This window comes from Conger conger, chromosome 10 (genome assembly GCF_963514075.1).
Source record: "Conger conger chromosome 10, fConCon1.1, whole genome shotgun sequence".
Taxonomy (NCBI): Eukaryota; Metazoa; Chordata; class Actinopteri; order Anguilliformes; family Congridae; genus Conger; species Conger conger.
In genome coordinates this window covers 53,843,120-53,862,434 of record NC_083769.1, presented here as the reverse complement: position 1 = coordinate 53,862,434, position 19,315 = coordinate 53,843,120, and positions in this window count along the sequence as shown.

Here is a 19,315-nt window from a genome sequence, read left to right as displayed (position 1 = left end):
CGAAATCGCGGACTCGCGAACACTCGCGAAATCGCGGACTGGCGAACACTCGCAAAATCGCCGACTCGCGAACACTCGCGAAATCGCGGACTGGCGAACAATCCCGAAATCGCGCACTCGCGAAATCGCGGACTCGCGAACACTCGCAAAATCGCGGACTCGCGAACACTCGCAAAATCGCGAACTCGCGAACACTCGCGAAATCGCGGACTGGCGAACAATCCCGAAATCGCGGACTGGCGAAATCGCGGACTCGCGAACACTCGCAAAATCGCGGACTCGCGAAATCGCGGACTCGCGAACACTCGCAAAATCGCGGATTCGCGAACACTCGCGAAATCGCGGACTGGCGAACAATCCCGAAATCGCGGACTCGCAAACACTCGCGAAATCGCGGACTGGCGAAATCGCGGACTGGCGAACACTCGCAAAATCGCGGACTCGCGAACACTCGCGAAATCGCGGACTGGCGAACAATCCCGAAATCGCGGACTCGCGAAATCGCGGACTCGCGAACACTCGCAAAATCGCGGACTCGCGAACACTCGCAAAATCGCGGACTCGCGAACACTCGCAAAATCGCCGACTCGCGAACACTCGCGAAATCGCGGACTGGCGAACAATCCCGAAATCGCGCACTCGCGAAATCGCGGATTCGCGAACACTCGCGAAATCGCGGACTGGCGAACAATCCCGAAATCGCGGACTCGCGAACACTCGCGAAATCGCGGACTCGCAAAATCTCGGACTCGCGAAAACTCGCGAAATTCCGGACTCGCGAACACTCGCGAAATCGCGGACTGGCGAAAAATCCCGAAATCGCGAAATCGCGAACACCCGCGAAATCGCGGACTCGCGAACACTCGCGAAATCGCGGACTGGCGAACACTCGCAAAATCGCGGACTCGCGAACACTCGCGAAATCGCGGACTGGCGAACAATCCCGAAATCGCGGACTCGCGAAATCGCGGACTCGCGAACACTCGCAAAATCGCGGACTCGCGAACACTCGCAAAATCGCGGACTCGCGAACACTCGCGAAATCGCGGACTGGCGAACAATCCCGAAATCGCGGACTGGCGAAATCGCGGACTCGCGAACACTCGCAAAATCGCGGACTCGCGAACACTCGCGAAATCGCGGACTCGCGAACACTCGCAAAATCGCGGATTCGCGAACACTCGCGAAATCGCGGACTGGCGAACAATCCCGAAATCGCGGACTCGCAAATACTCGCGAAATCGCGGACTGGCGAAATCGCGGACTCGCGAACACTCGCAAAATCGCGGACTCGCGGACACCCGCGAAATCGAGGACTCGGGAACACCCGCGAAATCGCGGACTCGCGAACACTCGCGAAATCGGGAACTCGCGAAATGGTGGACTCGCGAACACTCCCGAAATGGCGGACTCGCGAACACTCGCGATATCGCGGACTCGCGAACACTCCCGAAATCGCGGACTCGCGAACACTCCCGAAATCGCGGACTCGCGAACACTCGCGAAATCGCGGAGTGGCGAACAATCCCGAAATCGCGGACTCGCGAACACCCGCGAAATCGCGGACTGGCGAAATCGCGGACTCGCGAACACTCGCGAAATCGCGGACTCGCGAACACTCGCGAAATCGCGGACTCGCGAACACTCCCGAAATGGCGGACTCGCGAACACTCGCGATATGGCGGACTCGCGAACACTCCCGAAATCGCGAAATCGCGAACACCCGCGAAATCGCGGACTCGCGAACACTCGCGAAATCGCGGACTCGCGAACACTCCCGAAATCGCGGACTGGCGAAATCGCGGACTCGCGAACACTCGCAAAATCGCGGACTCGCGAACACTCGCGAAATCGCGGACTCGCGAACACTCGCAAAATCGCGGATTCGCGAAAACTCGCGAAATCGCGAACTGGCGAACAATCCCGAAATCGCGGACTCGCGAACACTCGCGAAATCGCGGACTCGCGAACACTCCCGAAATCACAGACTCGCGAACACCCGCGAAATCGCGGACTCGCGAACACCCGCGAAATCGCGGACTCGCGAACACTCGCGAAATCGCGGACTCGCAAAATCGCGGACTCGCGAAAACTTGCGAAATCGCGGACTCGCGAACACTCGCGAAATCGCGGACTGGCGAAAAATCGCGAACACCCGCGAAATCGCGGACTCGCGAACACTCGCGAAATCGCGGACTCGCAAAATCGCGGACTCGCGAAAACTTGCGAAATCGCGGACTCGCGAACACTCGCGAAATCGCGGACTGGCGAAAAATCGCGAACACCCGCGAAATCGCGGACTCGCGAACACTCGCGAAATCGCGGACTGGCGAACACTCGCAAAATCGCGGACTCGCGAAAACTCGCGAAATCGCGGACTGGCGAACAATCCCAAAATCGCGCACTCGCGAAATCGCGGACTCGCGAACACTCGCAAAATCGCGGACTCGCGAACACCCGCGAAATCGCGGACTCGCGAACACCCGCGAAATCGCGGACTCACGAAATCGCGGACTCGCAAAATCGCGGACTCGCGAACACTCGCGAAATCGCGGACTCGCGAACACTCGCAAAATCGCGGACTCGCAAACACTCGCGAAATCGCGGACTGGCGAAATCGCGGACTCGCGAACACTCGCAAAATCGCGGACTCGCGAACACTCGCGAAATCGTGGACTCGCGAACACTCGCGAAATTGCGGACTCGCGAACACTCGCGAAATTGCGGCCTGGCGAACAATCCCGAAATCGCGAAATCGCGAACACCCGCGAAATCGCGGACTCGCGAACACTCCCGAAATGGCGGACTCGCGAACACTCGCGATATGGCGGACTCGCGAACACTCCCGAAATCGCGAAATCGCGAACACCCGCGAAATCGCGGACTCGCGAACACTCGCGAAATCGCGGACTCGCGAACACTCCCGAAATCACAGACTCGCAAAATCGCGGACTCGCGAAAACTTGCGAAATCGCGGACTCGCGAACACTCGCGAAATCGCGGACTCGCAAAATCGCGGACTCGCGAAAACTTGCGAAATCGCGGACTCGCGAACACTCGCGAAATCGCGGACTGGCGAAAAATCGCGAACACCCGCGAAATCGCGGACTCGCGAACACTCGCGAAATCGCGGACTGGCGAACACTCGCAAAATCGCGGACTCGCGAACACTCGCGAAATCGCGGACTGGCGAACAATCCCGAAATCGCGCACTCGCGAAATCGCGGACTCGCGAACACTCGCAAAATCGCGGACTCGCGAAATCGCGGACTCGCGAACACCCGCGAAATCGCGGACTCACGAAATCGCGGACTCGCGAACACTGGCAAAATCGCGGACTCGCGAACACTCGCGAAATCGCGGACTGGCGAACAATCCCGAAATCGCGGACTGGCGAAATCGCGGACTCGCGAACACTCGCAAAATCGCGGACTCGCGAACACTCGCGAAATCGCGGACTGGCGAACAATCCCGAAATCGCGGACTGGCGAACAATCCCGAAATCGCGGACTCGCAAACATTCGCGAAATCGCGGACTGGCGAAATCGCGGACTCGCGAACACTCGCAAAATCGCGGACTCGCGAACACCCGCGAAATCGCGGACTCGCTAAATCGCGGACTCGCGAACACTCGCGAAATCGCGGACTCGCGAACACTCCCGAAATCGCGGACTCGCGAACACTCGCGAAATCGCGGACTCGCGAACACTCGCGAAATCGCGGACTCGCGAACACTCCCGAAATCGCGGGCTCGCGAACACTCGCGAAATCGGGAACTCGCGAAATCGCGGACTCGCGAACACTCCCGAAATGGCGGACTCGCGAACACTCGCGATATCGCGGACTCGCGAACACTCCCGAGATCGCGGACTCGCGAACACTCCCGAAATCGCGGACTCGCGAACACTCGCGAAATCGCGGACTGGCGAACAATCCCGAAATCGCGGACTCGCAAACACTCGCGAAATCGCGGACTGGCGAAATCGCGGACTCGCGAAAACTCGCAAAATCGCGGACTCGCGAACACTCGCGAAATCGCGGACTGGCGAACACTCGCGAAATCGCGGACTCGCGAACACCCGCGAAATCGCGGACTGGCGAAATCGCGGACTCGCGAACACTCGCGAAATCGCGGACTCGCGAACACTCGCGAAATCGCGAAATCGCGGACTCGCGAACACTCCCGAAATGGCGGACTCGCGAACACTCGCGATATGGCGGACTCGCGAACACTCCCGAAATCGCGATATCGCGAACACCCGCGAAATCGCGGACTCGCGAACACTCGCGAAATCGCGGACTCGCGAACACTCCCGAAATCGCGGACTGGCGAAATCGCGGACTCGCGAACACTCGCAAAATCGCGGACTCGCGAACACTCGCGAAATCGCGGACTCGCGAACACTCGCAAAATCGCGGATTCGCGAAAACTCGCGAAATCGCGAACTGGCGAACAATCCCGAAATCGCGGACTCGCAAACACTCGCGAAATCGCGGACTGGCGAAATCGCGGACTCGCGAACACTCGCAAAATCGCGGACTCGCGAACACTCGCGAAATCGTGGACTCGCGAACACTCGCGAAATTGCGGACTCGCGAACACTCGCGAAATTGCGGACTGGCGAACAATCCCGAAATCGCGAAATCGCGAACACCCGCGAAATCGCGGACTCGCGAACACTCCCGAAATGGCGGACTCGCGAACACTCGCGATATGGCGGACTCGCGAACACTCCCGAAATCGCGAAATCGCGAACACCCGCGAAATCGCGGACTCGCGAACACTCGCGAAATCGCGGACTCGCGAACACTCCCGAAATCACAGACTCGCGAACACCCGCGAAATCGCGGACTCGCGAACACCCGCGAAATCGCGGACTCGCGAACACTCGCGAAATCGCGGACTCGCAAAATCGCGGACTCGCGAAAACTTGCGAAATCGCGGACTCGCGAACACTCGCGAAATCGCGGACTGGCGAAAAATCGCGAACACCCGCGAAATCGCGGACTCGCGAACACTCGCGAAATCGCGGACTGGCGAACACTCGCAAAATCGCGGACTCGCGAACACTCGCGAAATAGCGGACTGGCGAACAATCCCGAAATCGCGCACTCGCGAAATCGCGGACTCGCGAACACTCGCAAAATCGCGGACTCGCGAACACCCGCGAAATCGCGGACTCGCGAACACCCGCGAAATCGCGGACTCACGAAATCGCGGACTCGCAAAATCGCGGACTCGCGAACACTCGCGAAATCGCGGACTCGCGAACACTCGCAAAATCGCGGATTCGCGAACACTCGCGAAATCGCGGACTGGCGAACAATCCCGAAATCGCGGACTCGCAAACACTCGCGAAATCGCGGACTGGCGAACACCCGCGAAATAGCGGACTCGCGAACACCCGCGAAATCGCGGACTCGCGAACACTCGCGAAATCGCGGACTCGCAAAATCGCGGACTCGCGAACACTCGCAAAATCGCGGACTCGCGAACACTCGCGAAATCGCGGACTGGCGAACAATCCCGAAATCGCGAACACCCGCGAAATTGCGGACTCGCGAACACTCGCGAAATCGCGGACTTGCGAACACTCCCGAAATCGCGGACTCGCGAACACTCGCGAAATCGCGGACTGGCGAACAATCCCGAAATCGCGAAATCGCGAACACCCGCGAAATCGCGGACTCGCGAACACTCGCGAAATCGCAGACTCGCGAACACCCGCGAAATCGCGGACTCGCGAAATCGCGGACTCGCAAACACTCCCGAAATCGCGGACTCGGAACACTCCCGAAATCGCGGACTCGCGAACACCCGCGAAATCGCTGACTCGCGAAATCGCGGACTCGCGAACACCCGCGAAATCGCGGATTCGCTAAATCGCGGACTCGCGAACACTCGCGAAATCGCGGAGTCGCGAACACTCGCGAAATCGCGGACTCGCGAACACTCCCGAAATCGCGGACTCGCGAACACCCGCGAAATCGCGGACTCGCGAATTCGCGGACTCGCGAACACCCGCGAAATCGCGGATTCGCGAAATCGCGGACTCGCGAACACTCGCGAAATCGCGGACTCGCGAACACTCCCGAAATCGCGGACTCGCGAACACTCCCGAAATCGCGGACTCGCGAACACCCGCGAAATCGCGGACTCGCGAACACCCGCGAAATCGCGGACTCGCGAACACCCGCGAAATCGCGGACTCGCGAAATCGCGGACTCGCGAACACTCGCGAAATCGCGGACTCGCGAAAACTCCCGAAATCGCGGACTCTCGAACACTCGCGAAATCGCGGACTCGCGAACACTCGCGAAATCGCGGACTCGCGAACACTCCCGAAATCGCGGACTCGCGAACACCCGCGAAATCGCGGACTCGCGAACACCCGCGAAATCGCGGACTCGCGAAATCGCTGACTCGCGAACACTCGCGAAATCGCGGACTCGCGAACACTCCCGAAATCGCGGACTAGCGAACACCCGCGAAATCGCGGACTCGCGAACACTCGCGAAATCGCGGACTCGCAAACACTCGCGAAATCGCGGACTCGCGAACACTCCCGAAATCGCGGACTCGCGAACACCCGCGAAATCGCGGACTCGCGAATTCGCGGACTCGCGAACACCCGCGAAATCGCGGATTCGCGAAATCGCGGACTCGCGAACACTCGCGAAATCGCGGACTCGCGAACACTCCCGAAATCGCGGACTCGCGAAAACTCCCGAAATCGCGGACTCGCGAACACCCGCGAAATCGCGGACTCGCGAACACCCGCGAAATCGCGGACTCGCGAACACCCGCGAAATCGCGGACTCGCGAAATCGCGGACTCGCGAATACTCGCGAAATCGCGGACTCGCGAACACTCCCGAAATCGCGGACTCGCGAACACTCGCGAAATCGCGGACTCGCGAACACTCGCGAAATCGCGGACTCGCGAACACTCCCGAAATCGCGGACTCGCGAACACCCGCGAAATCGCGGACACGCGAACACCCGCGAAATCGCGGACTCGCGAAATCGCTGACTCGCGAACACTCGCGAAATCGCGGACTCGCGAACACTCCCGAAATCGCGGACTAGCGAACACCCGCGAAATCGCGGACTCGCGAACACTCGCGAAATCGCGGACTCGCAAACACCCGCGAAATCGCGGACTCGGGAACACCCGCGAAATCGCGGACTCGCGAACACTCGCGAAATCGCGGGCTCGCGAACACTCGCGAAATCGGGAACTCGCGAAATCGCGGACTCGCGAACACTCGCAAAATCGCGGACTCGCGAACACCCGCGAAATCGCGGACTCGGGAACACCCGCGAAATCGCGGACTGGCGAAATCGCGGACTCGCGAACACTCGCGAAATCGCGGACTCGCGAACACTCGCGAAATCGCGAAATCGCGGACTCGCGAACACTCCCGAAATGGCGGACTCGCGAACACTCGCGATATGGCGGACTCGCGAACACTCCCGAAATCGCGATATCGCGAACACCCGCGAAATCGCGGACTCGCGAACACTCGCGAAATCGCGGACTCGCGAACACTCCCGAAATCACAGACTCGCGAACACCCGCGAAATCGCGGACTCGAAAACACCCGCGAAATCGCGGACTCGCGAACACTCCCGAAATCGCGGACTCGCGAACACTCGCGAAATCGCGGACTCGCGAACACTCGCGAAATCGCGGACTCGCGAACACTGGCGAAATCGCGGACTCGCGAACACTCCCGAAATCGCGGACTCGCGAACACTCGCAAAATCGCGGATTCGCGAACACTCGCGAAATCGCGGACTGGCGAACAATCCCGAAATCGCGGACTCGCGAACACTCGCGAAATCGCGGACTCGCAAAATCGCGGACTCGCGAAAACTCGCGAAATCGCGGACTCGCGAAAACTCGCGAAATCGCGGACTCGCGAACACTCGCGAAATCGCGGACTGGCGAAAAATCCCGAAATCGCGAAATCGCGAACACCCGCGAAATCGCGGACTCGCGAACACTCGCGAAATCGCGGACTGGCGAACACTCGCAAAATCGCCGACTCGCGAACACTCGCGAAATCGCGGACTGGCGAACAATCCCGAAATCGCGCACTCGCGAAATCGCGGACTCGCGAACACTCGCAAAATCGCGGACTCGCGAACACTCGCAAAATCGCGAACTCGCGAACACTCGCGAAATCGCGGACTGGCGAACAATCCCGAAATCGCGGACTGGCGAAATCGCGGACTCGCGAACACTCGCAAAATCGCGGACTCGCGAAATCGCGGACTCGCGAACACTCGCAAAATCGCGGACTGGCGAACAATCCCGAAATCGCGGACTCGCAAACACTCGCGAAATCGCGGACTGGCGAAATCGCGGACTCGCGAACACTCGCAAAATCGCGGACTCGCGAACACTCGCGAAATCGCGGACTGGCGAACACTGGCGAAATCGCGGACTCGCGAACACTCCCGAAATCGCGGACTCGCGAACACCCGCGAAATAGCGGACTCGCGAACACTCCCGAAATCGCGGACTGGCGAACAATCCCGAAATCGCGGACTGGCGAAATCGCGGACTCGCGAACACTCGCAAAATCGCGGACTCGCGAACACTCGCGAAATCGCGGACTCGCGAACACCCGCAAAATCGCGGATTCGCGAACACTCGCGAAATCGCGGACTGGCGAACAATCCCGAAATCGCGGACTCGCGAACACTCGCGAAATCGCGGACTCGCAAAATCTCGGACTCGCGAAAACTCGCGAAATTCCGGACTCGCGAACACTCGCGAAATCGCGGACTGGCGAAAAATCCCGAAATCGCGAAATCGCGAACACCCGCGAAATCGCGGACTCGCGAACACTCGCGAAATCGCGGACTGGCGAACACTCGCAAAATCGCGGACTCGCGAACACTCGCGAAATCGCGGACTGGCGAACAATCCCGAAATCGCGGACTCGCGAAATCGCGGACTCGCGAACACTCGCAAAATCGCGGACTCGCGAACACTCGCAAAATCGCGGACTCGCGAACACTCGCGAAATCGCGGACTGGCGAACAATCCCGAAATCGCGGACTGGCGAAATCGCGGACTCGCGAACACTCGCAAAATCGCGGACTCGCGAACACTCGCGAAATCGCGGACTCGCGAACACTCGCAAAATCGCGGATTCGCGAACACTCGCGAAATCGCGGACTGGCGAACAATCCCGAAATCGCGGACTCGCAAATACTCGCGAAATCGCGGACTGGCGAAATCGCGGACTCGCCAACACTCGCAAAATCGCGGACTCGCGGACACCCGCGAAATCGAGGACTCGGGAACACCCGCGAAATCGCGGACTCGCGAACACTCGCGAAATCGGGAACTCGCGAAATGGTGGACTCGCGAACACTCCCGAAATGGCGGACTCGCGAACACTCGCGATATCGCGGACTCGCGAACACTCCCGAAATCGCGGACTCGCGAACACTCCCGAAATCGCGGACTCGCGAACACTCGCGAAATCGCGGAGTGGCGAACAATCCCGAAATCGCGGACTCGCGAACACCCGCGAAATCGCGGACTGGCGAAATCGCGGACTCGCGAACACTCGCGAAATCGCGGACTCGCGAACACTCGCGAAATCGCGGACTCGCGAACACTCCCGAAATGGCGGACTCGCGAACACTCGCGATATGGCGGACTCGCGAACACTCCCGAAATCGCGAAATCGCGAACACCCGCGAAATCGCGGACTCGCGAACACTCGCGAAATCGCGGACTCGCGAACACTCCCGAAATCACAGACTCGCGAACACCCGCGAAATCGCGGACTCGCGAACACCCGCGAAATCGCGGACTCGCGAACACTCGCGAAATCGCGGACTCGCAAAATCGCGGACTCGCGAAAACTTGCGAAATCGCGGACTCGCGAACACTCGCGAAATCGCGGACTGGCGAAAAATCGCGAACACCCGCGAAATCGCGGACTCGCGAACACTCGCGAAATCGCGGACTGGCGAACACTCGCAAAATCGCGGACTCGCGAACACTCGCGAAATCGCGGACTCGCGAACACTCGCAAAATCGCGGACTCGCGAACACTCGCGAAATCGCGGACTGGCGAACAATCCCGAAATCGCGGACTGGCGAAATCGCGGACTCGCGAACACTCGCAAAATCGCGGACTCGCGAACACTCGCGAAATCGCGGACTCGCGAACACTCGCAAAATCGCGGATTCGCGAACACTCGCGAAATCGCGGACTGGCGAACAATCCCGAAATCGCGGACTCGCAAACACTCGCGAAATCGCGGACTGGCGAAATCGCGGACTCGCGAACACTCGCAAAATCGCGGACTCGCGAACACTCGCGAAATCGTGGACTCGCGAACACTCGCGAAATTGCGGACTAGCGAACACTCGCGAAATTGCGGACTGGCGAACAATCCCGAAATCGCGAAATCGCGAACACCCGCGAAATCGCGGACTCGCGAACACTCCCGAAATGGCGGACTCGCGAACACTCGCGATATGGCGGACTCGCGAACACTCCCGAAATCGCGAAATCGCGAACACCCGCGAAATCGCGGACTCGCGAACACTCGCGAAATCGCGGACTCGCAAAATCGCGGACTCGCGAAAACTTGCGAAATCGCGGACTCGCGAACACTCGCGAAATCGCGGACTGGCGAAAAATCGCGAACACCCGCGAAATCGCGGACTCGCGAACACTCGCGAAATCGCGGACTGGCGAACACTCGCAAAATCGCGGACTCGCGAACACTCGCGAAATCGCGGACTGGCGAACAATCCCAAAATCGCGCACTCGCGAAATCGCGGACTCGCGAACACTCGCAAAATCGCGGACTCGCGAACACCCGCGAAATCGCGGACTCGCGAACACCCGCGAAATCGCGGACTCACGAAATCGCGGACTCGCAAAATCGCGGACTCGCGAACACTCGCGAAATCGCGGACTCGCGAACACTCGCAAAATCGCGGACTCGCAAACACTCGCGAAATCGCGGACTGGCGAAATCGCGGACTCGCGAACACTCGCAAAATCGCGGACTCGCGAACACTCGCGAAATCGTGGACTCGCGAACACTCGCGAAATTGCGGACTCGCGAACACTCGCGAAATTGCGGCCTGGCGAACAATCCCGAAATCGCGAAATCGCGAACACCCGCGAAATCGCGGACTCGCGAACACTCCCGAAATGGCGGACTCGCGAACACTCGCGATATGGCGGACTCGCGAACACTCCCGAAATCGCGAAATCGCGAACACCCGCGAAATCGCGGACTCGCGAACACTCGCGAAATCGCGGACTCGCGAACACTCCCGAAATCACAGACTCGCAAAATCGCGGACTCGCGAAAACTTGCGAAATCGCGGACTCGCGAACACTCGCGAAATCGCGGACTCGCAAAATCGCGGACTCGCGAAAACTTGCGAAATCGCGGACTCGCGAACACTCGCGAAATCGCGGACTGGCGAAAAATCGCGAACACCCGCGAAATCGCGGACTCGCGAACACTCGCGAAATCGCGGACTGGCGAACACTCGCAAAATCGCGGACTCGCGAACACTCGCGAAATCGCGGACTGGCGAACAATCCCGAAATCGCGCACTCGCGAAATCGCGGACTCGCGAACACTCGCAAAATCGCGGACTCGCGAAATCGCGGACTCGCGAACACCCGCGAAATCGCGGACTCACGAAATCGCGGACTCGCGAACACTGGCAAAATCGCGGACTCGCGAACACTCGCGAAATCGCGGACTGGCGAACAATCCCGAAATCGCGGACTGGCGAAATCGCGGACTCGCGAACACTCGCAAAATCGCGGACTCGCGAACACTCGCGAAATCGCGGACTGGCGAACAATCCCGAAATCGCGGACTGGCGAACAATCCCGAAATCGCGGACTCGCAAACATTCGCGAAATCGCGGACTGGCGAAATCGCGGACTCGCGAACACTCGCAAAATCGCGGACTCGCGAACACCCGCGAAATCGCGGACTCGCGAAATCGCGGACTCGCGAACACTCGCGAAATCGCGGACTCGCGAACACTCCCGAAATCGCGGACTCGCGAACACTCGCGAAATCGCGGACTCGCGAACACTCCCGAAATGGCGGACTCGCGAACACTCGCGATATCGCGGACTCGCGAACACTCCCGAGATCGCGGACTCGCGAACACTCCCGAAATCGCGGACTCGCGAACACTCGCGAAATCGCGGACTGGCGAACAATCCCGAAATCGCGGACTCGCAAACACTCGCGAAATCGCGGACTGGCGAAATCGCGGACTCGCGAAAACTCGCAAAATCGCGGACTCGCGAACACTCGCGAAATCGCGGACTGGCGAACACTCGCGAAATCGCGGACTCGCGAACACCCGCGAAATCGCGGACTGGCGAAATCGCGGACTCGCGAACACTCGCGAAATCGCGGACTCGCGAACACTCGCGAAATCGCGAAATCGCGGACTCGCGAACACTCCCGAAATGGCGGACTCGCGAACACTCGCGATATGGCGGACTCGCGAACACTCCCGAAATCGCGATATCGCGAACACCCGCGAAATCGCGGACTCGCGAACACTCGCGAAATCGCGGACTCGCGAACACTCCCGGAATCACAGACTCGCGAACACCCGCGAAATCGCGGACTCGAAAACACCCGCGAAATCGCGGACTCGCGAACACTCCCGAAATCGCGGACTCGCGAACACTCGCGAAATCGCGGACTCGCGAACACTCGCGAAATCGCGGACTCGCGAACACTGGCGAAATCGCGGACTCGCGAACACTCCCGAAATCGCGGACTCGCGAACACTCGCGAAATCGCGGACTCGCAAACACTCGCGAAATCGCGGACTCGCGAACACTCGCGAAATCGCGGAGTCGCGAACACTCGCGAAATCGCGGACTCGCGAACACTCCCGAAATCGCGGACTCGCGAACACCCGCGAAATCGCGGACTCGCGAATTCGCGGACTCGCGAACACCCGCGAAATCGCGGATTCGCGAAATCGCGGACTCGCGAACACTCGCGAAATCGCGGACTCGCGAACACTCCCGAAATCGCGGACTCGCGAACACTCCCGAAATCGCGGACTCGCGAACACCCGCGAAATCGCGGACTCGCGAACACCCGCGAAATCGCGGACTCGCGAACACCCGCGAAATCGCGGACTCGCGAAATCGCGGACTCGCGAACACTCGCGAAATCGCGGACTCGCGAACACTCCCGAAATCGCGGACTCGCGAACACTCGCGAAATCGCGGACTCGCGAACACTCGCGAAATCGCGGACTCGCGAACACTCCCGAAATCGCGGACTCGCGAACACCCGCGAAATCGCGGACTCGCGAACACCCGCGAAATCGCGGACTCGCGAAATCGCTGAGTCGCGAACACTCGCGAAATCGCGGACTCGCGAACACTCCCGAAATCGCGGACTAGCGAACACCCGCGAAATCGCGGACTCGCGAACACTCGCGAAATCGCGGACTCGCAAACACTCGCGAAATCGCGGACTCGCGAACACTCCCGAAATCGCGGACTCGCGAACACCCGCGAAATCGCGGACTCGCGAATTCGCGGACTCGCGAACACCCGCGAAATCGCGGATTCGCGAAATCGCGGACTCGCGAACACTCGCGAAATCGCGGACTCGCGAACACTCCCGAAATCGCGGACTCGCGAACACTCCCGAAATCGCGGACTCGCGAACACCCGCGAAATCGCGGACTCGCGAACACCCGCGAAATCGCGGACTCGCGAACACCCGCGAAATCGCGAAATCGCGGACTCGCGAACACTCGCGAAATCGCGGACTCGCGAACACTCCCGAAATCGCGGACTGGCGAACACTCGCAAAATCGCCGACTCGCGAACACTCGCGAAATCGCGGACTGGCGAACAATCCCGAAATCGCGCACTTCGCGAAATCGCGGACTCGCGAACACTCGCAAAATCGCGGACTCGCGAACACTCGCAAAATCGCGAACTCGCGAACACTCGCGAAATCGCGGACTGGCGAACAATCCCGAAATCGCGGACTGGCGAAATCGCGGACTCGCGAACACTCGCAAAATCGCGGACTCGCGAAATCGCGGACTCGCGAACACTCGCAAAATCGCGGATTCGCGAACACTCGCGAAATCGCGGACTGGCGAACAATCCCGAAATCGCGGACTCGCAAACACTCGCGAAATCGCGGACTGGCGAAATCGCGGACTCGCGAACACTCGCAAAATCGCGGACTCGCGAACACTCGCGAAATCGCGGACTGGCGAACACTGGCGAAATCGCGGACTCGCGAACACTCCCGAAATCGCGGACTCGCGAACACCCGCGAAATAGCGGACTCGCGAACACTCGCGAAATCGCGGACTGGCGAACAATCCCGAAATCGCGGACTGGCGAAATCGCGGACTCGCGAACACTCGCAAAATCGCGGACTCGCGAACACTCGCGAAATCGCGGACTCGCGAACACTCGCAAAATCGCGGATTCGCGAACACTCGCGAAATCGCGGACTGGCGAACAATCCCGAAATCGCGGACTCGCGAACACTCGCGAAATCGCGGACTCGCAAAATCTCGGACTCGCGAAAACTCGCGAAATTCCGGACTCGCGAACACTCGCGAAATCGCGGACTGGCGAAAAATCCCGAAATCGCGAAATCGCGAACACCCGCGAAATCGCGGACTCGCGAACACTCGCGAAATCGCGGACTGGCGAACACTCGCAAAATCGCGGACTGGCGAACAATCCCGAAATCGCGGACTCGCGAAATCGCGGACTCGCGAACACTCGCAAAATCGCGGACTCGCGAACACTCGCAAAATCGCGGACTCGCGAACACTCGCGAAATCGCGGACTGGCGAACAATCCCGAAATCGCGGACTGGCGAAATCGCGGACTCGCGAACACTCGCAAAATCGCGGACTCGCGAACACTCGCGAAATCGCGGACTCGCGAACACTCGCAAAATCGCGGATTCGCGAACACTCGCGAAATCGCGGACTGGCGAACAATCCCGAAATCGCGGACTCGCAAATACTCGCGAAATCGCGGACTGGCGAAATCGCGGACTCGCGAACACTCGCAAAATCGGGGACTCGCGGACACCCGCGAAATCGAGGACTCGGGAACACCCGCGAAATCGCGGACTCGCGAACACTCGCGAAATCGCGGGCTCGCGAACACTCGCGAAATCGGGAACTCGCGAAATGGTGGACTCGCGAACACTCCCGAAATGGCGGACTCGCGAACACTCGCGATATCGCGGACTCGCGAACACTCCCGAAATCGCGGACTCGCGAACACTCCCGAAATCGCGGACTCGCGAACACTCGCGAAATCGCGGAGTGGCGAACAATCCCGAAATCGCGGACTCGCGAACACCCGCGAAATCGCGGACTGGCGAAATCGCGGACTCGCGAACACTCGCGAAATCGCGGACTCGCGAACACTCGCGAAATCGCGGACTCGCGAACACTCCCGAAATGGCGGACTCGCGAACACTCGCGATATGGCGGACTCGCGAACACTCCCGAAATCGCGAAATCGCGAACACCCGCGAAATCGCGGACTCGCGAACACTCGCGAAATCGCGGACTCGCGAACACCCGCGAAATCGCGGACTCGCGAACACCCGCGAAATCGCGGACTCGCGAACACTCGCGAAATCGCGGACTCGCAAAATCGCGGACTCGCGAAAACTTGCGAAATCGCGGACTCGCGAACACTCGCGAAATCGCGGACTGGCGAAAAATCGCGAACACCCGCGAAATCGCGGACTCGCGAACACTCGCGAAATCGCGGACTGGCGAACACTCGCAAAATCGCGGACTCGCGAACACTCGCGAAATCGCGGACTCGCGAACACTCACGAAATCGCGGACTCGCGAACACTGGCAAAATCGCGGACTCGCGAACACTCGCGAAATCGCGGACTGGCGAACAATCCCGAAATCGCGGACTGGCGAAATCGCGGACTCGCGAACACTCGCAAAATCGCGGACTCGCGAACACTCGCGAAATCGCGGACTGGCGAACAATCCCGAAATCGCGGACTGGCGAACAATCCCGAAATCGCGGACTCGCAAACATTCGCGAAATCGCGGACTGGCGAAATCGCGGACTCGCGAACACTCGCAAAATCGCGGACTCGCGAACACTCACGAAATCGTGGACTCGCGAACACTCGCGAAATTGCGGACTCGCGAACACTCGCGAAATTGCGGACTGGCGAACAATCCCGAAATAGCGAAATCGCGAACACCCGCGAAATCGCGGACTCGCGAACACCCGCGAAATCGCGGACTCGCGAAATCGCGGACTCGCGAACACTCGCGAAATCGTGGACTCGCGAACACTCGCGAAATTGCGGACTCGCGAACACTCGCGAAATTGCGGACTGGCGAACAATCCCGAAATCGCGAAATCGCGAACACGAGCGAAATCGCGGACTCGCGAACACCCGCGAAATCGCGAACACCCGCGAAATCGCGGACTCGCGAACACCCGCGAAATCGCGGACTCGCGAAATCGCGGACTGGCGAACAATCCCGAAATCGCGGAATCGCGAACACTCCCGAAATCGCGGACTCGCGAACACCCGCGAAATCGCGGACTCGCGAACACTCCCGAAATCGCGGACTCGCGAACACCCGCGAAATCGCGGACTCGCGAACACTCGCGAAATCGCGGACTCGCGAAATCGCGGACTCGCGAACACTCCCGAAATCGCGGACTCGCGAACACCCGCGAAATAGCGGACTCGCAAAATCGCGGACTCGCGAACACTCGCGAAATCGCGGACTGGCGAACAATCCCGAAATCGCGAACACCCGCGAAATCGCGGACTCGCGAACACTCGCGAAATCGCGGACTTGCGAACACTCCCGAAATCGCGGACTCGCGAACACTCGCGAAATCGCGGACTGGCGAACAATCCCGAAATCGCGAAATCGCGAACACCCGCGAAATCGCGGACTCGCGAACACTCGCGAAATCGCGGACTCGCAAAATCGCGGACTCGCGAACACTCGCGAAATCGTGGACTCGCGAACACTCGCGAAATTGCGGACTCGCGAACACTCGCGAAATTGCGGACTGGCGAACAATCCCGAAATCGCGAAATCGCGAACACGAGCGAAATCGCGGACTCGCGAACACCCGCGAAATCGCGGACTCGCGAACACCCGCGAAATCGCGGACTCGCGAAATCGCGGACTGGCGAACAATCCCGAAATCGCGGACTCGCGAACACTCCCGAAATCGCGGACTCGCGAACACTCGCGAAATCGCGGACTGGCGAACAATCCCGAAATCGCGAAATCGCGAACACCCGCGAAATCGCGGACTCGCGAACACTCGCGAAATCGCGGACTCGCGAACACTCGCGAAATCGCGGACTCGCGAACACTCGCAAAATCGCGGACTCGCAAACACTCGCGAAATCGCGGACTGGCGAAATCGCGGACTCGCGAACACTCGCGAAATCGCGGACTCGCGAACACTCGCGAAATCGCGGACTCGCGAACACTCGCGAAATCGCGGAGTCGCGAACACTCGCGAAATCGCGGACTCGCGAACACTCCCGAAATCGCGGACTCGCGAACACCCGCGAAATCGCGGACTCGCGAATTCGCGGACTCGCGAACCCCAGCGAAATCGCGGATTCGCGAAATCGCGGACTCGCGAACACTCGCGAAATCGCGGACTCGCGAACACTCCCGAAATCGCGGACTCGCGAACACTCCCGAAATCGCGGACTCGCGAACACCCGCGAAATCGCGGACTCGCGAACACCCGCGAAATCGCGGACTCGCGAACACCCGCGAAATCGCGGACTCGCGAACACCCGCGAAATCGCGGACTCGCGAAATCGCGGACTCGCGAACACTCGCGAAATCGCGGACTCGCGAACACTCCCGAAATCGCGGACTCGCGAACACTCGCGAAATCGCGGACTCGCGAACACTCGCGAAATCGCGGACTCGCGAACACTCCCGAAATCGCGGACTCGCGAACACCCGCGAAATCGCGGACTCGCGAACACCCGCGAAATCGCGGACTCGCGAAATCGCTGACTCGCGAACACTCGCGAAATCGCGGACTCGCGAACACTCCCGAAATCGCGGACTAGCGAACACCCGCGAAATCGCGGACTCGCGAACACTCGCGAAATCGCGGACTCGCAAACACTCGCGAAATCGCGGACTCGCGAACACTCCCGAAATCGCGGACTCGCGAACACCCGCGAAATCGCGGACTCGCGAATTCGCGGACTCGCGAACACCCGCGAAATCGCGGATTCGCGAAATCGCGGACTCGCGAACACTCGCGAAATCGCGGACTCGCGAACACTCCCGAAATCGCGGACTCGCGAACACTCCCGAAATCGCGGACTCGCGAACACCCGGGAAATCGCGGACTCGCGAACACCCGCGAAATCGCGGACTCGCGAACACCCGCGAAATCGCGGATTCGCGAAATCGCGGACTCGCGAACACTCGCGAAATCGCGGACTCGCGAACACTCCCGAAATCGCGGACTCGCGAACACTCCCGAAATCGCGGACTCGCGAACACCCGCGAAATCGCGGACTCGCGAACACCCGCGAAATCGCGGACTCGCGAACACCCGCGAAATCGCGGACTCGCGAACACCCGCGAAATCGCGGACTCGCGAAATCGCTGACTCACGAACACTCGCGAAATCGCGGACTCGCGAACACTCCCGAAATCGCGGACTAGCGAACACCCGCGAAATCGCGGACTCGCGAACACTCGCGAAATCGCGGACTCGCAAACACCCGCGAAATCGCGGACTCGGGAACACCCGCGAAATCGCGGACTCGCGAACACTCGCGAAATCGCGGGCTCGCGAACACTCGCGAAATCGGGAACTCGCGAAATCGCGGACTCGCGAACACTCGCAAAATCGCGGACTCGCGAACACCCGCGAAATCGCGGACTCGGGAACACCCGCGAAATCGCGGACTCGCGAACACTCGCGAAATCGCGGGCTCGCGAACACTCGCGAAATCGGGAACTCGCGAAATCGCGGACTCGCGAACACTCCCGAAATGGCGGACTCGCGAACACTCGCGAAATCGCGGACTCGCGAACACTCCCGAAATCGCGGACTCGCGAACACCCGCGAAATCGCGGACTCGCGAATTCGCGGACTCGCGAACCCCAGCGAAATCGCGGATTCGCGAAATCGCGGACTCGCGAACACTCGCGAAATCGCGGACTCGCGAAAACTCCCGAAATCGCGGACTCGCGAACACTCCCGAAATC